At 44.7% G+C, this 23,698-nt stretch overlaps 1 protein-coding gene across 1 annotated transcript in view; it reads right to left on the bottom strand.

The window, feature by feature from the left end:
* The window catches only part of KCNJ1 (potassium voltage-gated channel subfamily J member 1), a 28,305-nt gene extending 10,385 nt beyond the window's left edge, over positions 1 to 17,920 (bottom strand). Inside the window, exons 1-2 of the mRNA XM_029956222.1 lie at positions 17,801 to 17,920; positions 7,381 to 7,469 (exon numbers count right to left, since the gene is read on the bottom strand). The gene's annotated coding sequence lies outside the window, so the exon portion shown is untranslated. The remainder of the gene's footprint in view (positions 1 to 7,380; positions 7,470 to 17,800) is intronic.
* Between the last annotated feature and the right edge of the window lie 5,778 nt (positions 17,921 to 23,698).

Here is a 23,698-nt window from a genome sequence, read left to right as displayed (position 1 = left end):
CAAGTGTCAAGAGATGTGATGTTTCACTAATTCAGTCAGCCTGGGAGCTAGTGAAGCTGGACCCAAGCAAGGTGTCTGCAGGGTCTTACCAGTCTTTAGTGACAGTATGCATTTGCAGTGGAGTCAGAAACCTATGCTTTGGAAGCTGGATGCTTTGTCTGTGTGTGCCTTCAATACTGCTTCCTTAGTAACTTAAGGTATTTAGGAAACATTAGCAGGTCTCAGCTAATGCAGAGAAGCACCAAAAGGAGGCACTTCATTCATCTCTGCCTGGCTCACAGTTTTGGAGAGAGAGCAACATACCCCTGGGCTGTGAGGAATAGTGGCAGCAGAGTGAGAAAGCACTAGAAGACAAGAGAAACTCACAGCCACACAGGTGGATCTATTTGGTTTCTATGCCAGAGGTTTTTAAAGAATTCTTCTCTTCTAAACTTCACCGAGTTCAGCTCTTTACCAAGAAGACATTGCTTTATTGGTAGGAGTGGACTGAGCCACAGCTAACAGAGGAAGTCAAGGTAAAAATGCACAGCTCAAACTGAATGAAGAGAAAGACTTGGGCTGAGAAAAGTCTCCCAAGAGGGGGAAATGGCTATTACGATGTCATGGAGGGCTTTAGTATCCTGTTTACCTCCTAGGAGCCCGGTTGCCCTCTTCTGCATTCTGTGTGAACAGCGCCCTCTAGAGCACAATGTAAATGGTGCCCCATTGGAGCCGTGAAATCCTGGGGCCCAGAAAGCCTACAATGTTGGACTTGGCACAAGAGTAAAATCTTTTACATACAGTATACTATTTAATCCTCATCATAACCCCATGAGATGGAGAACTGAGGTTCAGAGAAGTTAGGCAATTTTCCTCAAGGTCACAAAATAAAAAGCCCAAGGAACGAAGATTAGAAGAATGTAGATCTGCCTGAGAAGCCCTTGCTTCTAAGCCCAATGGCATACTCAAAATAGTTACTCAACAATGCAGAGAGAAGGCAAACATTTATTCAGCACCTACTTACTTTTCCCCGGACATGGTGATTTTCCACATATTTCCTTGCCTAATGCAGAAGTCATATAGAAGGTAAGAGCCAGCAAGAGACAAAAACCTTTTTTGAATACACAAAATCTGAAGGTTTGGATTGGAAGACAGGAAACAGGTTTCCAGGGACAACAAAGAGCATGGGCCAAAGCACCAGAAAAGTTGAGAGAGGCAGAGTATGTGTGAGGCCATGGGGTCACCTGCGGAGAGATTCCAGGCTCAACTGGATTGGAAGGGGGTATGTTGGGGGTGAAAGTCATGGACCTCAATGTCACGAGAAGGGCCTCAAAATGCCAGATGGAGTTCAGAAGGTCATGATGCCAAAGTGATTAGAACATAACCATGGAAGCTGCTGAAGATGTATTGTCAAGCATTGTGCTTTCTTTGGAAACTTCTACAGATTGTCCTGGCTTGCGCTAATGGTAGGCAGTGGCCTGAAGTTACAGTATTCCATCTTCCACCTTGAGACACTTCTAGATTTCCACGGGGTACAACAATTTCCTCTTGCATGGTCAGAAGTTCATTGGGAATGATAGCTAGTGAGGGAGGTTGGGGAGCCTCCTCCCCACTGGAAGTGGTGGTACGGTGTGACTTGTGTCCTCCCTGCTTGAGCAGAAGGGCAAAGCTCCCTGGCCTTTGAGTCAGTCAGTTCAGCCACTTACTGAGCACCAAGGGCATGCCTAGGCAGCAGCTGGAGATACAGACACAGGAAGACACATGGGAGAGCGGCTCTGCCTCACACCAGCTATAGAAATGTGAGCAGGTCATTCCACTTTTGCCACCCGGCCTCAGGTGCTGTTTCCCCTGCCGGGAGCCCCTGGCTCTCTACTCTTCCTCCTAGCCCCAGGCTGACTGACTGGTTTAAGAAAGAAGCTGAAATGTCAGTTTCTAAAAGAAGGAAGAGTCCCTGACCATCTCCCTCCCCATTTAAATCAGGTTCCCTCCTCTTACAATATTTTATTGCACTCTTGACTTTTTTGGGTCCTATTTACTTACACATTTACCTTTATGCTGGATTGGGGGCAGTGGCCCCTTCCATCTCCTCCACTGCTATAACCCCAGTGCCTCCTACCTCAGTGCCAGCCTACAGTAGATAGTCAATAAATATTTGCCAAGGAAGTAAATCAATATAATAAGGTGTGAATGACTCAAAGTGCTTGCTTTTCAAAAGGGAATGTGGGGAGGGTAGTAGAACCTAACACTACTCTCTAATGGAGGGACTCGATCTCCACAGCACCAGGACAGGGCAGATAATTGGGCCTTGTGGCCTCAAGCTCCTCATAATCAAACCCTTAGCTGGCTTTCTAGCCTGGGTGGTTTACTGGCTTGTTTGCAGAGAAGTCAATGTGAACATTAAGCCACTTGCCTCTGTCTGAAGAGATGCAGGAGAGGATTTTCAAAGCTTCACATATAACTGAAATTTGCCTTGGCCAACAGAGCTGCTGGATTTGGGCTTGGAATATGCCAACCTGTCTCTGTCGGAACGTAGGCAGGATTGGGGTGGAATCACAGTAGGGAAGACACCTAGTAAAACACAGCAAATATGGTTATCGTCTGGAGAGAGAGGACAATTCCCTGGAGAATGCTGGGTCGGTCTGCCTGAGGAACAGATGGGACTTCACCACAAAAGAACGGGTAAAAGGATCAGTTCTATGACCCTTTCTGTGCATGGAGGCCACGACACTACCTGTTGAATTCTAGTTTCTAATGAACTTGTGACAGAAAACTCAATTAACACAACGATCCAAAGACGTTTCTAGTCTCATGGCCTTTTAAATCTCATTACAATTCAAAAGAACTCCATGACAAGGCAAACATCTTTGTCCATAGGTAACCTTATCCTGGAACCAATTCTATGGTGTTCTCAAAAAATGGCATGAGAACATAAATTGCTTATATACACTAAATTGTATTACATACGCATTGGGGTATTACATATTTAAAGAAATCCTTCACTGAATAATTTATAAGGTAAAGAATAATTTTTACAAATAAAATAATCACCCTCTCACCTGTTTATCTTATAAAAGTATGTGTTGGGGGAAGTTTGTTTTTCTGAAAACTAGACACATCCAGAATGAAATAATTCTTAAATTTCATCTTTTGAGTCACTCACCTCAAATGGCACTGGAACTTAGTACGATAATTTAAATGTTTACAAAAAGTTTATTTGTTACTAGTGTGGGGATCCTCTGATTCTGACCCTTCTGTTCCATGGTTTAATTACATCAGCTCAGTCTTTCCAGCCCAGAAACAAATAAATTCCATGTAGACCTTAGGCTCTGAACATATTTTCCTGATTGTCTGCAACAAGAAAATGCACTTTGTTTTTAAGAGAACATATAGAATTCCAAATGCCAATTTAAAATTAAGGGACTAATTCAGTTAATACCTGAGTGATGGCACTTGAGGACTAGATTTCATGATGCTGTCCCAAGATAAAGGGTGTCATGTTGGTATAGCCCAGCTCTGGTAGACATGCAAAAGACAAGGCACAGAACATCAGGTTCTTGGGGCACCTGGGTGGCTCAGTCGGTTAAGCATCTGACTTCGACTCAGGTCACAATCTCTCAGTTTGTGAGTTCAAGCCCCACATAGGGCTTTGTGCTGACAGCTCGGAGCCTGGAGCCTGCTTCAGATTCTGTCTCCCTCACTCTCTCTGCCCGTACTCCACTCATGCTCGCTCGCTCTCTCTCTCTCTCTCTCTCTCTCTCTCTCTCTCTCTCACTCTCTTTCAAAAATAAATAAACATTTAAAAAAACTTAAAAAGAACACCAGGTTCTTAAGTTTGTAGGGAACTTTGGATGCCTTCTGGTCTCACATTCTAGCTTTCCCTATCAGAGCTGCATCAGCTGGCTCCCAGGCAGGATTTAAGAAGTGAGTGTGTAGGGTTTGGATCTGGTGTCAGTCACTTACTAACTTGAACACTGGGTACTACCTAACCTCTCACAGTGTCAATTTTCTCATCAAAGAAATGGAGACATTTGAATCTATCTTGCAAGTGTCTGGAAAGGGCTTAGACAACACTGAAACATGGAAAGGGATCAAGAAATTCACACCCTTAGTACTAGCATCTCCAACTCTAATTTCCTTTCAAGTTATAGCTGGCATTGATTGACAGACCCCATTGAGTTATTATCTGCAGTGCCTTTAATGCTGGGCTTTTCTACACCAGTTTCCAGACTATAAGAGCATCATGCGTCCTAGAAAGGTAATGAGAAGGGCAAGACTCTAGGATAAATCACAGAGCAGGGGATTAGCCAGAGAGCCAGTGTTCCTGTTGATTCTATTGCTCTGCCCTAAGGGAGCTTCTGAGGGTCAATGATTACCAGCTTTGGCTTGGGTTCTAACTAGCCATTGGAGTTACATTAATGGGGCGGCACGTCATCCACTCTCCCAGCTCCAAGTACTTTCTGGGAAAGCAGTCTCTGTGACCCTGTTGTTCCATGCCATAGAGCTGCCCTTGGGCCAGCTGAGATCCTCTCTTTGGGGCTCTTCCTGTGACTGGGCAGAGCCCACCTCGGGAACCTTCTCAGAATGGGCACTGCCATGAACACTTCCCACCCAAGTCCTCACAAGCCTAATGAACTATTTCAGCAGTTGTTTTGAGCCACTCTTGACTACTCCTCATGTCTGCCACTGTAACGAGGAGTGCAGGAAAGGGGTATATTTCCCAGACCTTAGAGCCATGCCAGGGCAGGGCAAGCATGAGGCTTTCATGGAGACATGCCTCCCAAAGGAAGGCTAGCAGAGCCCAGAGTGGACCTGCTGACGCACTTTCTCTCATTCCTGCCATTTCTTTTTACTCAATGGTGTGTATAATGACCTGGAAAGGTGAAGGGGAGCTCCACCTTATTTCCTCTTATTTGCCCTCCTGTCATGCTCAAACCAAATCAAAAGAAGCTTCTCTGTCTCCAAAACTCTCACTTCACCTTTCCGAGCTGTGGCTTTTCCTACTAAATCAGGAACTATAATGCCCATTTGTTATCATGGGGATTAAATGGGAAATACATAGTGTCCACAGAAACTTGTACACAAATGTTTATACCAGCATTAGTCATAGTAGCCAGAAACTGGAGATAACACAGATGTCAATCAACCAATGAATCAATAAGAGAAACAGGGCATAGCCATCCAATGAAATATTATTCAGCCATAAAAAGGAGGGAGATATTGATGCATGCTACAACATGGAAGAACCTTAGAAGCATTGTGCTTCTACAAATGTCTATGATCAGCAAATCTGTAGACAGAGAAGTTTAGATTGGGAGTTGCGGGGTGGCAGATGGAGAGGAATGGCTGCCAATGGTTATGGACTTTCTTTCTGTTAATGACAACATTCTAACATTGACTATGGACTTTCTTTCTGTGGGGATAACAATGTTCTAACATTGAGGTGGTGATGGTTGCACAGCTTGGTGAACATACTAAGCATATTGTACACTTGAAGTGGGTGAATTGTATGATACAGGAATTATATATAGTATATTTTAAAGAAAAAAATACACATGGAAGGGGCCTACAGCACAGTAGGGACTCAACACACTCTGTCACTTCTCCATCCCAAGAGTCCATGGCTAAATCCTCATTTCTTTTTCTTCTTACTTCTTCCTCCAGCACCAACTAGGAGCCCTACCCCAGGCCCTTTCTGGGGCTTGGCCTGGAGTTGGCACCTCCCTCCCACAGCAGGTGGCCACTTTGATTTGGGAGGCACCACCATCGAAATGATTTTTTTGGTCAAAAGAGCCTGAAGGTACAAGGGCATTTTTCTGCCTCTCCTCACTCCTACATAGGAACTACTAGAATAAGGAGAGATGTCTCTTTCCCCTGTATCTATGGGGGAAATTCTTTTTCTCCACCCTGTCCAGGTGGTGATGGTTGGAGCAGTTGAGGCAGAGCATGGGTGCCTTCCAGTCAACCATCCTTACCTGGTCTCCAAAGGACTGAGAACTGCACATGGTATGACCCTGACCTGGCAGTTTCGGGGTGAAGGGCCATCTCAGCTCTGCCCATCGCCCCTCACATCTCCCAGGCCTGCAGTTCAGGCCAAAACCATATGCTTGGGAGCCAGGTCTGTGGTTCCCCAAAGCAGACAGGTCCATGGACCCCCAGGCTCTCTGAAGGGATGACCAGAAATGGCCTTGACCTCACCCTGTGGTACCATGACCCAGCCTCATTGCAGCCCCCTATGCTCACATGCTTCTCATCACTTGCTCATCCTCTCACTCTCTTTTTATTCCTGGAGCCAGTAACATTGATAACTTAGGTCTTATATACACTGGCCTCTCTGGAGGCTCAGCACTACCTCACTGACAAGCCAGAATCTCATGGGACTATTTAAAACCTTTTCTTGCCCCAATGTCCCCCCCCCATATCATTCCTTCCCCCTGCTTCCCTACACACCAAAGAGAGAGAAGGGGACATGGAGCACAATTGACTCCGGGTGAGTTGGGGGCCTTTGCTGCTTCTGTGGGTAAGTGCTGAGAGCAGAGCTGTGTAGAGCCCAGATTTGTGGCTTCTCAAGGGAATGACAAAAAACTATCCACTGTGTGTTCCCAGAGGTCAGCCCCTTTCTCAGAGTCAGGACTGGGTTTCCTTCCATGCTTCTTGAACAAGAGCCACTATTAAGAGCAAGAGGGGTACCTGGGTCGGTTAAGTGTCTTAAGCATCTGACTTGATTTTGGCTCAGGTCATGACCTCATATGTGTTTGAGCCCTGCATCATGCACCACGCTGACAGTGTGGAGCCTGCTTGGGATTCTCTCTTCCTCTCTCTCCGCCCCTTCCCTCTCCCCCACAAAATAAATATGTAAACTTAAAAAAAAAGAGCAAGAAAGAATCAGGCCACCCTGTCTCTATTTTCAGTTGCCTGCCTTAAGAAAACCCTCACCTGGGGGCCCCTGGGGGGTTCAGTTGGTTGAGCATCCGACTTCAGCTCAGGTCATGATCTCATATTCAGGAGTAAGGGCCCACGTCAGGCTCTGTGCTGAGAGCTCAGAACTCTGAACCTGCTTCAAATTCTGTCTCCCTCTCTCTCCCCCTCCCCCACTCATGCTTTGTCTTTGTGTCTCTCAAAAATAAATAAACATAACAAAAATTTTAAAAAGAAAAGAAAAGAAAACCCTCACTTGGATTATATTAGACCAAAATGACCTGTTTGATGATACAATATCAGGGCTAAAGCTGATATTATCGAGTATCATAAATAAATGATATTTTGGGGGAAGAAACTGAAATATAGCCCCTGTCCTATTATGAGCACTAATTCCTATGAAAAGCAACAAGGTCAGTCTATCTGAAGAGTGTGTGCAGGCGCCCCAGAGTCTCTTGCCTGGGAACCCCTGGTCCTGGGTCAGACCTGAATTCCAACTCCGTGGTTGACTGGTCCGAGACTGAGTGCCTGCCTCTGTTTTTACATGTCCCGTGTCCCCATGTAATTCATTAAACCTGGAAAACAAAAAAGAAAGAAAAGTCACTAAGGAAAGCTAGGGAACAATAAAGATCCTAGAGTTCATTGTGAGTTATGTTTGCTTTTTTGCCTTCTGTCTCTGTGTCTTTTTGTCTTTTTGATGTGTCTGTCTTGTTACTCTGCCCAGACCTGAATGGTATACCCTCCAGCCAAAGTCGCTCTTCTCTGCTTCTTGTCCATCCATATGCCCGCCAGACTCCGAGTAACTGTCCCCATTTTCAGTGATGCGTATTCCCATCATTACTTTAGTCCTTCCCCAATCCATGTCACTAAGTCTCCCCTGTGCTGTGCCGGTCAAGATGGAGGAGACAAGAGGAAGACCACTGGGAATGGCAAAAGGATTGACTCCAGGGCTTAGCACTGACTGATATGCTGGCTCCCAGACACCCAGAGGGTATGAGGTCTGAGCCGTGGGCAGCAGTAGGACTGAGAATGTCATTACAGAAGTCCAGCGGGCTCGCGAAGATGGGGTCCAACAAGTGTCCTGAAGGTCATGAACGGGTGGGCTGTCAGGGGGTGTAGGCTTTTGGTCTAGACTCCTCTCCTTCCACTTGTCAATGAGAATAAATTAATTTGCTTCTCTGAACTCGAGTGTCCGCCATTAAAAAACGGTACTAGGAATTTCTGTTTGCCGATGCTGAGGTAGGAATCAGTGTCAGAACACCCAGCAGAGGTTCAACACATTAAAAATTTCATAATATTAGGTCCCTTTTCTGTTAGGAGGGCTGAGAATTCCTGATGAAGAGGCAGCCAAAGGTTGAGTTGGCACTGGGGAATAATTTTCATTCCCAGTCTGGATCTGAGCAGGCGGCTGGCTCCAGGACCAGCTCGGAAGTCCCTGCATGAGCACAGGAAATGCTAGGAAGGTCATGCAGTCTTGCCTGGGGAGATGCCAAGCCTTGGATAATGTCCTTCTGCCTCCCACACCTCTGTCTACACTGGCTCATCAAAAAGGCTCTCCCACCAGCACCTCTGAGATGGGGTGACAGGGGCTCTGGGTGCTTTAAAGGGATATGATTAGGCATATTTTTGCATCCCCGAGGCCCAAAAGGAGGAAACATTGTCTGTCTAGCTACTAGGGGGAAATTAACGAAGAGGAGAAAAGGCTAAGGATCAGGAAAAAAAAAAAAGATTGGTCATAAATTGATGAAATTGGATTAGACCATGGAGATGCAATTGTGCCAGACCAATTGAATTCCGTCTGAGGTTAGCATTACCAGACTTCCAGATACAGCAGCAGCCGGAGCACAGCCCTTGGTGATGTACCTGGCACAATCCTTTCTCTAGAAGCTCTTAGCAGAGGTTCGTTTCCCATGACCATTGAGCTGGTGGTGAAAGGTGCACCTCGCCCCCACCATGTACCAGGACATCACATATGGAGATGGTCATCTTGGGTTAAAAATTCTCCAAAAATTTTTCCTAGTACCTTCCTCTTTTCCTTCTTAGCATCTAATACAACCTATGTTATATTTATTTTTCTTAATTGGGACTTTCCTCAGGGCTGTCAATGGTACAAACACCCACTTCGAGCAAAGCCTAGAGTCAGTCTTGATTCTTTTCTTCCTCTGCATCAGCAAGATTCATGAGCCAGTCTCATCTGTTCTTTTGATAAACCATATTCAGAACCTATCTGTCCTCTTCACCCCATCCCTGTTGCCTCCTCCTTTGTCCAAACCGCAGGAGTCCTTGAGGGATTTGTAGGATCTCTCTGCTGTCTCTTCCACTTCCCCGTGATCCATTCCCCACCGTCAGGTGTTAACCATGTAAATCAGATCACATTACCACCTTGCTAAAGCCTCTCTTGGCTTCCTCCCGCCCATATGACCTCAAGGCCCTATATGACCCAGACTCTGGCCTACTCCCAGCCCCACCTCATATCACAGTCTTCCCACCAAGTACGCTGCTGCTTGGATGTGCCACACTATGTCTTGCCCTCATCTTTCAACGGCTGTTCCCTCCTTTGGGACTGCCCTGCTCTGGCAATTAATGAATGTTCCATGAAGTTTTATGGAGTCTAGGTTAGTCTTGAGGGCGGCATGTCTTCTAACCCATGGATAAACATAAACTAACATTTACAGAACTTACTAGAGGTGCCTGGGTGCTAAGTCAGTTAAGCAGCTGACTCATTTTCGGCTCAGGTCATGAACTCAGGGTCGTGAGATGGAACCCCAGCCTTGAGATGGAGCCCTGCAGCAGGCTCTGCACTGGGCATGGAGCCTACTTGAGATTCTGTCTCTCTCCTTCTACTGCTTGTGTGCGTGCTCTCTCTCTCAAAATAATAAACAAACAAACAAACAATGTTTCTTTATGGACCTTACTACATTCCAGGACTCTCCATGTGCACACTCAATAGTTACAATGGCATAGACAACATCATTATTATTCCAAGTGTGTAGATGGGAAAACCAAAGATCAGAGAATCCGAGTTATTAATCCAAGTTCACAGAGCTAAAAAGTGAGAATTCAGCCTACTGTCGTTCTAACTGGCATATATGTCCCTTGGGTTTAATTACCAGAAGTAATTCATTAAAATGCATCCCATCCAATGTGAATTTCTTTGGCACAGACAGAAGGCTGGCAGTGTAGTCTCTACAAGATCCTCATACCAGCTGGGAAGATAGCCTCTCATATGTGGTTGGAGGCATGCTGCAGGGCTTGATTTTACTTTGCAGGACTGAGGTCAAAAGGTTGAAGTTACTGCAGGGGAAAGGTAATGACATTTGCTGACTCTCTACCAAGTGCCAGAAACTGGTTTTGCAGAAATGCAAAATTTAACTTCATTTAATCCTCACCAAGGCCCCATGAGGTAGATATAATTATCTCTATTTTACAAGAGAGGAGATGAGGCATAGGGAGGTTGCATAGGAGGCAGAGCTGTGATGAGAACCCATGTCTTCTAGATCCTTCTACCATGAGTCCCATAAGATTTGGCCCATTCAGTGGGTGAATTCCAATGTCCATGGTAGGGGAGGAAAGGCAGAAAGGCAGAGGGGAAAAGACAGGCTCTCCAATTGTTTCCCTTCTGTCCTTCTTGCTTGCTCTTCCTTTCCTTCTTCTTCCTTGTTATCTCTTTGTCAATAAATATTTACTGAGAGTCTATCACTTGCTAGGCTCTCAGCTAGGGTCTTGTGATATACTATGAATAAAATTGAAATTCAGGGAGGTGGAGAGAGCTGGACAGATAATAAAATAAAAAGGAACCAAATAAACACAGTAATTATAGATCATCATAAGGGTTAAGAAAGTCATAGTAAGTGCAGGTGACCTTGACGAGTATTGGTAATCAGGAGAGCATGGGCCACCAAAGATAATGGGGGTAAGCAATGCCAAGATGAGAGAAGAAAAGTACTCATTGTGGCCAAGGGCAAGCTTAGACTCCACCTCCCTCACTCCCTGCAGCAGCACCTGCTGACTTCTTCCAAGGCATTGTTCAAAGAGTTCTAGAATTTCAGGAAGACCTAGAAAACCTGAGAGTTCTGAAAGGAGGTTTCCTCCACCCTAGGATGGGCACAGATCAAACTTCAGTTTTCTCATTTGTCAAATAACAGTAGTAATAATACCTCCCTCCCAGTGCATCATACAGATAAAATGATGTAATGCTTAGGAAAATTCAGATGGGTGATACAAAAGTGAGCTGGAATTGTAGCAATAAGGAGTTCAATTAGACATAAGGAAGGACTTTTTGACTGCAAGGGTGATATGATGCTATAGTAGTTTTCCAATGAAGAATCTTACCTATGTTGACAATTTAAAATAGAAGCAGTAACTATCTGCCTCAAATCAGTGCCTGATACTCCATAGGTGTAGTAGCATTGAGTGAATAAGTGCAGAAATGAATGCATTTTTAAATAATGTGATTTTCAAGGAGAGAAGCATTGAGAAACTCAGGAAGTCTCTATGCTATTACTATGTCAGGGATTCTAGAAGATTCTTTCTGAAGAAAAGTGGTGGTATCATCAATTGGATACTGAAAAGTAGCCCACTACCACTGCAGGGGTAGGTCTTTGTGGCCCACATCAGCTTGATCAAGGGGCCCGGAAACCCACAGCTTGGAGATTCTTGCTGTAGGGCCAGTAGCTAACGGGATGCAAATAGAGTGGAAAGAGGAAACCAGACCGGAGCTGCTCCAGAAAGTGAGAAGCTCTGAAATCCAGGTGTGATGCTGAGGGAGATCCATGGAGACCAGGTGACCCAGATCTCCCCTGACCAAATCTTGTCACCAGTTGCTCACAATCCCTGCCCCGGGGCAGTAATTTCCCTGAGTCATGGGGACCACATCATTGGCCCTGCCTAGAATACTTTGAAAAGCAAAAATACACTATGCACAACAGGATTACTTTTATTGACTCCAGGGCAAGGAGAATCAGCAGTGCAGGGGTGAAGCCAGCCTCTTTCTGTTGGGTGTTGGGCCTCTTCTCCATCCCCAGTCACAGGAAGGGTCTAGTAAAGCTTGGCTTCTGTTCTCTAGTCAACAACACAGTATCCCTGGCTTTTACTGTGTCTGCATCTGGAAATTAGCCTTTCTGTGGTCTGGTATTGGAGTCCTCATGGCCACCCCCCTTGCCCACATGGCTAAGCAGGCAAAGACAGATCCACTGCAGGCCAGCTTCCCCCATACTTTGCTATAGTGAAGTGGCCAGCTGAGGGGACTGAAGAGGTCTGCTTCCTGCAGCAGCACTCACTGGCAGCTGAGGAGGGATGGTTGGGGCTGGGTGGCAGCAAAGTTCATTGGAATGGCACACTAGAGGGGCTGGAGGACTTAGAACAGAGCAGCCAACAATCAGGAGTGAGAAGGCCAGAGCCTTGAGTGTCAGGGCTAAGGGCAGGTAAGAACAGAGGAGGTGAGGGAAACCTTGATCTATGGCTGCCTGGGGTTTATGGCACCTCTGGGGTCTTTGGGACCTCAGGCAGGAAAGAAGCTACAAGGTTCATTTATCCTGGAGGCCCAGGCATCCTGAAAAAAGGCCTGAATGGGACAGGTTAGCCAGAGGTGGCTGACCCTGGGACACACTTAAACTGTGTGTCATTAAAGGCATGTATCTGCTTCTCTAAGCCACTAGATAGAGTAGGGTCATTGGGGGTTCGCATCTGTGGGGCAAGAACACAATACAAGAGTCAGGAGCTCATGATAAGCCTTTTCTGGGACCTGGGGATGGGAAGAGACTTTCAAGAGCATATAGGTTAGCAGCCCCCGAGCCACTCTCCAGACAGACATAGGTGATTACATATGGATTCCAGTTCCCTCTGAAATCTCTTCCCAACTTTCAACCCTGCTACAGCCCAACCTTCTCCTTGATATCTACTCAGATCCTTAGGCTGAGGTTTGAATCCGCTGTCATCTTGTCTTCAGTAGGTATGAGAAAACCAGCCCCCTCCTACACTGGAAAGCAATGTTAGCTCAACACCCTCGGTCAACCTTTTCAAATGACAACCCATTTCCCATGGTTACTGCCAGGCCACGATGGGCAGACTCCTTGGGAGGAATGGAGCCACTTCATGCCCTGCGTGCTGGATCTGTCCACTCATATTGCTCCGGACGCCGTCCAGGCCTGGGCCCACATCCCTCCCCTTCCCCTCACCACACCCCTCCCTGCATTGCCACCACACACTTAAAAAAGCATCTTTGTTTGTAGAAATCAAAACTGCAAATACCACCAAAGGCTGGAAACACCCAGCCCAAGGAACACATGTATGAAAAGGTGAATAAAAGCCAAATCCTGTGCACATATTTCTCTACTTCTGAGCAAGCCTCTTTCCTTGGTGGACTTCCTCTTGTCCAAATCATTTTTTTTTATTTATTTTTGAGAGAGAGAGAGAGACCTCTTGTCCAAGTCTTAACCATGGTGAGGATTTGTGTTTGTCTGCGGAAGGAAGCCTTGAGTCTCACACACATTGCCTCTGGGCAAGGCAAGGGAGCATGAGGATCCCCAGACCCTGAAGGTGTTCTCTGACCTAGTGGAGGAAAGCATTCTTATTTAGGGCCTCTCAAGTCTTCCCTTCTCTCCTCCCTCTGGGGGGATGGAGTGGCTGCGAAAGGAAACTAGCCTTGTCTCCTCAACCACTCTACCTCACTAAGGCCACCCTAGAAACAGACTCAGTGAGAGAGCCCCATCAATTTTAGAATGTGCCCCACTTCTGCCCATCACTCACATCTGTCCTTCCGGTGTGGCCAAACATTCTGTGGGGTAGGGACTGTGTCTTCACACTTTAGAAAAGCCCAGTCCAGCGTGGGCTTCCTCAGAGGCCTTCTAAGGTGACCTTCTGACCATTCCTGTGACTTATCTCTGAATCCAATTCAAGCTCTCTATACTGTATGCATAATTCATTAATGGCTTAGCTCCCTAACCAGCATCAGAATACCTTGATTCCTGAAATGGTCGAATGCGCCATCCAGCACAAGACTGGGATTACTCTTATCTCTCTGAACATAACATCATCGGACTTGAACACCAAGGGGCCAGATTTCAGGGAGCATTTTCCTGTGAGAAGGTAGCAACAGTTATTCATAGTTTCCAGATACTGCTGCACTCCTCAAGGACAAATGGCAGATCTGGATAGAGCCAGAAAGCTCCCAAGAATTTAATCAAAGGCAGTGAACCATAAACCTTCCCCTCAAGGTAGTCACCTGATAGAGCTTTGGTTGTTCTAAGTGCAAAGACAGTATTAACCTGTTGCTTCCAATGGTGTTGTGTTGCATATAAAAATCTGCTCCCTGGGGATATGGTGCCACATTGAGACACCTTGCTAAATACAATTCTTGAATGCAGGCCAAGAAACATTGATAAACGTTTGTGCACTTGGAAGTGAGAGGGGGTGGTGAACTTTGGGAAATTCTAAATAAATGGAAATTTCTGGCTTGCGTTTCACAAAGTATTCAAGAAGAATCTTAGAAGCATAAGTGGGTGTTATGCATCTAACTAGAATGCAAAATTTACAAGGCTTGATAACTATAGGATGTAATATGGGGCAGATATGTGCACACTAAGGCAGACTGATGTATCCTGGGGAACCAATTTGGGAAAATAACAACCTTGAGTAAGGAAGTTACTGACCCAAAGTGACACTGGATGAATTCAGATTGATATTTTTTCTGGGGATTTTGAGCAAGTCACTGCACTACTCTAGACCTTAGTTTCTTCTTTTGCACAATGGCTGAGCTGGACTTGATGAACCTTTAGAATTATTGTTTAAAGTCAGTTCCAATGTTCTGGTGTTTTGCTGTAATACTATTGGGTTGAATTTTATATTAACAGCTAGAGTCCTTAATAAGAGTTTCCAGGAGAAATTACTTGGATTCTCAGTAGTCTTGAAGTTGCCCAGTCTCTGTATTATTCTTGATTTTTTCTGTTATTCCTCAAACAGAACAAGGGAGTTTCATGTGTGAGGGCAGTGTTCTCTATTTGCTCACAGATTCAGACAGGGCAACAGCAAAGACAGTGACATTGTTTCTGAACATCCTTCATAGCAAACTCAACAAGGAAGGCTTAGGATCACTCCATCTGGAGCTGAGAACTGACTCCTATGAGCCCTTTGACCTTAAGGTTATTTTCCATTTATTGTTGACTTATCTAGGGTTCTACCTCATATACGTCTTCACACTAATTTTTTCTTCATCCTTTTTCTTTCTTCCTTCCTTCCTTCCTTTCTTTCTTTTCTTCTTTCTTCCTTGCTTCCTTCCTTTTTTCTTTCTTTCTTTCTTTCTTTCTTTCTTTCTTTCTTTCTTTCTTCCTCTATCTCTCTCTCTTGCTCTCCTTTCTTTTTTCTTTCATTCTTTTTTGAAGGTGTTTTGTTGGTTTGGTTTTATTCTGTTTTGTTTTTCCAGTTTCCATACACTTCCTGCTTGTTCATGAAGATTATAAACTACATAATCAAGCCAACCACATTTTTTGCTATCTAGAGCAGAGCTAATATCATTCATAATGAATCATATAGATTCCAGAAGACAGAGCAGACTGGGAAGGTCTATGTCTTTTCCTCTAACATTTTGGCTTAGACTGTCATCACAACCCAAAGTCCAGGACTCTTTTCTCAACCTGTAAAATCAGAGTGATTTTATTGGCCTTGAGATGAAGGTAGACAGTCACCTTGGGTTTTCTTTCCCTCAAGCCTCTTATCAAGCTGACCATCACTTGTCCCCTCTGAAAACACCCAGCTGGTGTGGGGAAAAAAGAAGGTATTAAACATATGTCTTTAAAACTAACTACTATATTCAACTATCTTCAGTTAATTATTGGGCAAACTTTAATTTCTTTGCCAATATATTCATTCCATAGTGGACTTGACTATGCCATCTTTCCTCATCCTACCCCCATCGCACCAACTCCCAGCCACAACAGCTTGGTATTCTTGGTATATGCTGCACTCTCTCATGCCTCTGTATTTTTGTAAGTGCTATTTCCTTATTCTGGAATGCTTTTCCCTTTGCCTCAGCAAGGGAGTTGCTACCCAAGGGAGTTGAGGATCATGTTTCCATGAGGTCTTCTTCAGGCAAAATAGGATGTCCTTCCTATGTATGCAACAATTCTATCACGACTACATTGCATGTAGCAGGACTTATTCATCATCACATATATCCTGTTAGAAGCTAATCACCTGTTTTCATGTATTCCCCTTATAAACTGTAAAGTGCCATGAGACCAGAGCTAGTCAATAACTTCCTAGGACCAAGCACAATTCCCACAACATCATGAGTGCTCATCATAATCTTGTTGAAAGGCAAATGAGGGGGAGAAAACCTATATATATAATAATAATATTAATGAGGACAATATTGAAGAGAAGAAAGGCAATAGTCATCATTAGCATCTTTAATGGTAGAAGCAAGAGAAGTGAAGTTTGGGTCACACTCAAGGTCAAACTGCTGGGTATATAAGCAATCTCAGTGAAAACTTGATGAGAAGGAATTAGGAAGCACTAAATCCACAGAAGTCACGGGGCAGGTAAAAGGTAAAGAATGAGAGTCAAAGCTGAATCTTTGGAAAATCCCTGAGCTGTGAAAAGGTCGAGGGTAGATTTGTAACTTAGCATAGAAAAATGAATTGCTGAGAACAGGAAAGTGACATGCATGAGAAATTCTGAATTTTGGCTCTGTAGAGCAAAGCATTCTTGGCAATTACAGTATTTTATATATTAAATTTTTTAAAAAGCAGAGAAAACCAAAAGTCACCAAAGTTTTAAGCACCATTCACAAGTAATCCTCTCACCATGCTTTTTACAAATTTAGCCCCGCTCTAAACTGACTTGGAGTGTGTCCTTACACAGAAGGAAATCCATCTTCATGTCCTTAGTTATCAAATATATATATACATGTGTGTGTGTGTGTGTGTGTGTGTGTGTGTTTCCAATGTCTCACACCTTCTAAGATACGTCTACCACACCCTGCTTTGAAAATCTGAAGCTGACTGATAATACATTGTCACAAAATGGCATAGAGCAAGACAAAATGAGCCAAGGCCATGATTAAAGGGCACCCGCTGAAAAACCTGGATACATTTTTGTCTAAAATGACTCCCTGACCACAATCACCACGTTGTGCTCTATTTTGAATGCCCAAATAAAGAAAAAGAAAAAATTTTGCCCAAAGGCTTGTCTATTGCAAAAGACAAACTTCTTCTTATAATCTATATGACAGGTGTTTGGAGAAGGGGACTCTGTGCCTGTTCACTCAGGTTCATACAAAGCAGAGCACAGGGAAACAGTTGCCACTCACTGCTACAAAGCACTTGTCACAGCAGAAATTTAGGGAATTGAACAAATGTTGAGAAATCCAAATGGCATTCACTTATAATCAGGCAACATTTCATCACAGAAAGGAAAGGGATTTGGAGGAAGGGAAGCAAAATGTCTTACCAACACATTTCACCCAGGTAAGACTTGTATCTTTTTGATAGTAGACCTTATTAGCACCTTTGTCCTCTGTCTTCATGATGGAGAAGCACTAAGGGAGGTCCTACTATTATGCAAGTTCTTGCAGCAATGAAAAGGATGCCACCAGGGACCAAATCCCTGATCATATCTCTACTACAAAAAAGAGAAGACCATGGAACTAAGCTTGGTGGGACCAGAGGTTTTTGCTGTGCTCCAGCTCTGGAGTGAGAAATGGCCAAAGGAGCAGAATGAAGCTCACAGTTTGTAATCCACATGTGACAGGAGATTGAAAGCATCAAGTGAGCAAGTTAAAACTGCATTTCTAATCCCCCAGGAATGGCAGAAAGTCTGTCTAGACTTAAGGTACAGAAAAGAGGGTTAAATTTCCACCAGAATTAACTTATTTTTTCTACAGAGGCAATGTGGCATTTCTCCTTCTTACCTCATGGATTGCCAGAGTAAGTGTAGAGACAAAAACCCAATTTCTTGGTCCCCAAGAAAGCAGCAGGATCCTTGATATGCAAGACCTTGCACCTTTGGTCCAAGAGTTTGGGTATCCCAGGCGAGGGTGATGAGAGGTCCTGTTGGTTTTTACGAGTCTGTGGGTCAGCTCAGACCGGCTGCCAATTCATGTGTATGCAAGAGCTCTCAAAGAACATAGTTTACTTTAGAACTGGATCCAACAAGAGGAGGCGTGGCAGTGAAAAGGGCTAGACACACCAGAGGTGTTGAGCTGCCAGGGCTAATTAAGAAAGATTTGTTTATGGAGCCATTGCTTGGAACCACAAGACCAGTTCACTGATGCTGACAGTTTCCCAAGTCAAAGGCATAAGGTTGCACACATGTGCGCATAGGCTAGGTGCCCCCAGGTATGGGTGTTGGGGGTCCTCATGGAGCCCCTCCAAAGTTTTCCTGCTCAATGACTCACTCAGTGACCACAGAAGGTCAAGCTGTCCTGATCTTCCCTTGGCCATTCATCTGTCTCCCTGATCCCGACACAACATAGAGCTTTGTAGTAGGGACTTTACAGAATGGGCCAGGTGGGAGCAACCCCTTGCTTTACCAACTGTGTCAACGGAGAGCAAATTTCTAGATTCTTATCCTCTGAAATACATGGTGGGGAGTGAGATAATGTAAGTAATGCTCTTGGCATTGAGTACACTCTCATGAAAGTCATAAGAAGCATCACCCTTCTTATCTCTTTCCCACCCCCACACCCTGGGCCCCATCTCCTTCTAGACAAGGGAGATATGATCTTCTCTTTCCCCTCCTGCAATGCTGTCTTAATGTTCCTTCTTGTCATGTATGTCCTCCATGGATCATCACTTCTTTCACTGCAAGTCACTCCCTGCAGTGGAACCCTCCTCCAGCGCTGGCTAGGATGCTTCAGTCTTGCCTCCCTCTTCTACTCAGAGTCAAATTTGAATATCATCCAATGGCTCTCCTGGTCCTCTTCCTCCTTTCCCTCACCTGGGTGTTTCCCCAAATAAATTTTTTACACTATTAATGCTATCTTGGTGTCTCTCCTCCAAGGCCTTGGACTGGCCTCTGCTATTCAGTCATGTTGGGAGCTCCCAGAGAGCTCTGACTCTCAGGTGTACTGGAGATCCACAGAACAGCTTTAGGAAAAGGGCTTTTCCCATCCAATTGCAAATTGGTGTGGCGGCTGAGTCTCAGTTCTGAGATTGAGTGGGAGTTGTGGGTATGCCTTGTATTCTCCCAGTTACCCACCAGACAACTGGAAATACACATACATGGAAACATGAGCCTCTCAAAGGTAAATGTTAATTCTTCTAACAGCACAGTACAAACCCAAATGAGGAAAATAAATGGTTTCTTAAGTGCCTTATTCATTTGCAAGGCAAGTACTCACTGCACAATGAAGTCCAAATGTCTTATTATTATGCACACCAGGTAATTATCTTACCTCTGTCCCCCCACCCCCACCTCATTGAAAGGAACCCTTGGGACCTGCTGGAAATGAGAAAGAGGCGGTTGCTAAGTGACGAAGAGGAAAGGGCTGCTGCTTCCTTCCAGTTCCGAGAATCCTGGTTATAGGATGCAAGTGAAGACGCCGGGCCTGACGGAGCGCTGCGTCTTCCACAGAAGCAAAGAGATTCGTTTTCTAGGTCTTTCCTCCCCACAGTCTTCACAAAGAAATGCCGCCCTTGCTTCCCACTCTGCTGCTTCTCCCAACTCTGCAGTCACAGAGAAAGTCATCCATCATCAGTTCTGCACGCTAGACTTTTCCCCTGGCTCGTTCTGGTCTGGTCTGCTCTGCCGTCCCTGCTGCTGTTGGCCAGCATTTACCCCCTGAAACAGCCTGGAGTCTCTCCCAACTCTGTCCTAGAGCTGGGGGCCCAGAGTCAATGCAGTGGTTTTCTTTTTCAAAAATATAGTATTTTAAAATTTATTTTTGAGAGAGAGAGACAGAGCACAAGCGGTGGATGGGGCAGAGAGAGGGAGGGAGTGATGGACACACAGAATCCAAAGCAGACTCCAGGCTCCGAGCCATCAGCACAAAGCCCAATGCAGAACTCGAGCTCACCGATTTGAAATTATGACCTGAGCAGAAGTCAGACACTCAACCCATTTAGCCACCCAGCTGCCCCTCTTTTTCTTTAAAGAAATTATTCTACTCATGACTAATACTCTAACAGGAGCAGTTTGAATAAAGAATAGGTCTTTAAAAGTGCCTGTCTGATTTAGGAAAACCAGGGATTACCATTCACCCCAGAAAAGGTGGTACATAACGAGATCTGAGAGGCAAGAAACAGACATCAGGGAAAGCTGGAACTATGCTCTGGGCCACGAGAGTGGGCAGACGTGAGGATCAGGAGTGAGAGGAGCAAATCACAGCCACACTGCTAGCTAACAACCTTTGGGATAGGTGTTACTTTACACAGCGTACCAATGGAGTGGTGAAGACACTGGTCTCTGGCTACACATTCCATATGTGACCAAGCTTGAGGAAGAGGAAGGGGGGTAGGGAGCAAATTCAGGCCTACCTATCAGACCTAGGCTCCTCCCAACCATTACCTCCTTGAGGTGATGGACTCCTCAGGTGGATACAAATTCCCCGGTAGGATACGGAGAGGTTTGATCATTGTCTTGCCTCTGCTTTAGTTAGTTAAAAAGCAGATCTTGTTATATGCCTGAAACTAATATCGCATCGTATGTCTATTATACCTCAATATTAAAAAAAAAACAGTTCTAGGGGCATCTGGGTGGCTCAGTTGGCTAAGCGTCTTACTTCAGCTCAGGTCATGATCTCATGGCCTATGAGTTCTAGCCCCTAGTCGGGCTCTATGCTGACCACTCGGAGCCTGGAGCCTGCTTCGGATTCTGTGTCTCCCTCTCCCTCTGCCCCTCCCCTGCTTGCTCTCTGTCTCTCTCTTTCTCTCAAAAATGAATAAACGTTAAAAAAATAAAAATAAAATAAAATAAAGAAGCAGTTCTAACTGTACCCTTTCTGGCACAGCATATATTCATCCCAAAGCACTGAGCTCATCATTTTGAGAATCTGGAAAAGAAATTAAAGAGAACTTTAAGATGAAAATATGGCAGATGAAGCAAATGTTTTTTTTGCTCCTTCCCGAAGTCAACCAAAATGAGAGTTGAGGAATTTCAAACATCCACATCAAGGCAATTTTAGGACATTTTAAAACACCTGTGATAAAGAGAACTATATTACACATAAATGATTTTGAACCAGCGTAACACCTGAATCCCCAGTGGCAACATAAGATGCTACCAGTAACGGAATGATTCCCCACTGGACTTGTGAGGGGGGAGCCAAACAATTCTCTACCGAGCCTAACCTGCAACCACTTGTGCAGGTGGAATAAAGGCTGTTTCAGATACGCAAGGTTCAAATGTTATTTCTCACGGACTGTACTCCAGGAAGGTAGCCGAAGGTGCATTTGCCAAAACAGAGGGGCAGAAACCCTGAGAGAGGGATACAAGAAATCCCAGACACAGGGACCCAACATCAGTGAGATGTGAAAAGTCTTCTCTGGTGAGGTGGGGGACCACCCTGGAGGATATCTATCTGTCCAGCAGCATCAGGGACAGCCAGGCCAGGGAGATGGCTGCCTCTCAAGGAAAATAGTGTCACCCAATATATGTTAAGAGGGATTTCATGGTTCTGAAGGTGATTTTCAGGATGAATGAGTAATAGATGCACCAAGAAGTAGGTAAATGAGAAAACTGTTAATGCCCCTAAATACACCCACTTACAAAGAAGAGAAAGTATATTTAGAATATGCTACATGGCTCAGCTGTGAGCAACATGTAGAAGATAGTAATGATGTAAACACTGGGTATTGAGCTAATAAAACTTTTAATGTAACTGTAGGGAGCAAATGGAGAGAAGAGAAATAGGAAGAAATAGGGGAAGGAGGGCTAACTCCTCACCTTCCACATGAGGAAATCAACAGAGTCAAACAAGGAAAATCGACATAGTACAAACTCTTTATTTAGAAATAAGGAGGTAGATATTAAGTGAATGTCTTTTACCAGCATTGCAGGAACTGAAAATGACTCCTAATAACAAACACTGAGTGACTAGGGGCGTTTGCACTCAGTGTATCTTTTTTGGGTGGAAGGAAAGAAGATGAATGTTGGGTTCCCACGGTCACCATCACATGCAAGTGAGCATCTTGTTATCATCCTCTTTCCCACACCACCCCTCCAAATGTTTGCCTGAGGGCAGGGGCCTTTCTCAGAAATACAACTCCAAGGCTAATGATCAGGATTTGGGCCATGGTTGCGATTTTTTTTTTTTTCTGACGGATAACATTTCCTCCTCCTTGACTCTGGCTCCGAGAGAAGGCTTCTTTGGGCATATGGACAACACCCTGGGCAGCCTCATGTCTTCTCAGAGCCAAGCAGTGTCCATCTCAAGACTTACTGATACATGGCTTTGTCACCAAAATCTCATGCTCTTTGCAAAAACAAGCACATTGACTTGTTGCAGTCAAATACAATGAGACTGAATTAGAATCTTTACCTACGTAGCCACAAACACACAAGCTGTCTTCTATCTGTAGGTAAGGGAGGAGATTTCCTGTGTCCTAACACACTATCCTCCTCCCACCACCTCCTACAGATGGTGAGATGGGCCACCCAGATCCTAAATGGGGAAAGAAGAGGCTGGACTCAGGGCTCCAGGGTCTGCTCTTTGTCCACTACCTGCTCCTCTCCCGAGGGCCTGCTTGCTTACGTAAAGGTTCTGTTCATGAGAAACACAGGAGTGCGCCTGGACCAAGGGTCTCTTTGATGGGATATCTTCTTTCATCTTCGGGCCTTGATTTTCTTAAGAATCCATGTCTAGTGGTAAAATCTGAATGTGTTTGTTACAGAGGAAAAGCAGATAATTCCATAGAGCTGACAAAAAGGAAAGAGCATTTCTACACAGATTTCACCACAGAAAGGTTTTGAGAAAGCCATATGAAGGAGATGAAATCTTTTTCCTCTGAAACACTTACTGCCCTTGAAGATGAAATCATATCACTCTGTAAGAAATTCCAGGTCAAGAGCCTTTTAAAAGAAAGAAATAGAATTGAAGGAAGGGAGGGTTTTGGTGATTCCATTTAATCCACCAAAAGCTTGTTGAAGGCCTTACTAAATAAAAGGCACACAGCCAGGCACTTGGGGAGTTACAGAGATGAATAAAACATGGCCCTTTTCTCAAGAGTTTGACATTTTATTGAGAAGACCTCACAAACACAGTGCAGCATGTACACATGAAAAGCGTCATGAGTAAATAGAAGAGGTTACTTAGGGAAGATTTACCAAGATGGTGATGTTTACTGGGTGCTACCAGAAAGGTAGAATTTAACCAGGGAGCATGGAAGGTGGGGAGTGGATGAAGGAGAAATAGTTTGGATGCTGGAAGAACAAAGGTAGGTTTGGGAAGTGTGGAATACTCAAGGGAAGAATGTTAGTTCAAGAGAAGGTGTGCTGGATGAAGCCAGAAAGAAGTAGACGGGGACAAGATGGCCGAAGGACAACTTGCTATGCTTGGGATTTTGACCTTGTACCCATTTCCAGCTGTGTGACTAACACAGACACTGGAAGGCCAGTATGATGAGTCGCTGAAGGAGATGATGCTTGCAGTTTTTCTTTGTTTTAAATTTTCTATCTTGAGGAATTTTGTCATGCTTCACTCAGAATACATATATTGCCTATTTTGATATCTTTAGTGTGGTTTTGACAAATATGCAATTTTTCCTCCTCCAGGACATTGTGGGGGCACATCCAGTAAGCCCAAATCTCACACACAAAGACACACAATGTGCTATTTATGGAGCTCTGCCAGTCACACCAGTCAGAAAGT

Source organism: Suricata suricatta, chromosome 11 (assembly GCF_006229205.1).
Source record: "Suricata suricatta isolate VVHF042 chromosome 11, meerkat_22Aug2017_6uvM2_HiC, whole genome shotgun sequence".
NCBI classification, from domain to species: Eukaryota; Metazoa; Chordata; class Mammalia; order Carnivora; family Herpestidae; genus Suricata; species Suricata suricatta.
Note: the sequence above shows the minus strand (reverse complement) of the source record. Positions and strands in the feature narration are given on the sequence as shown.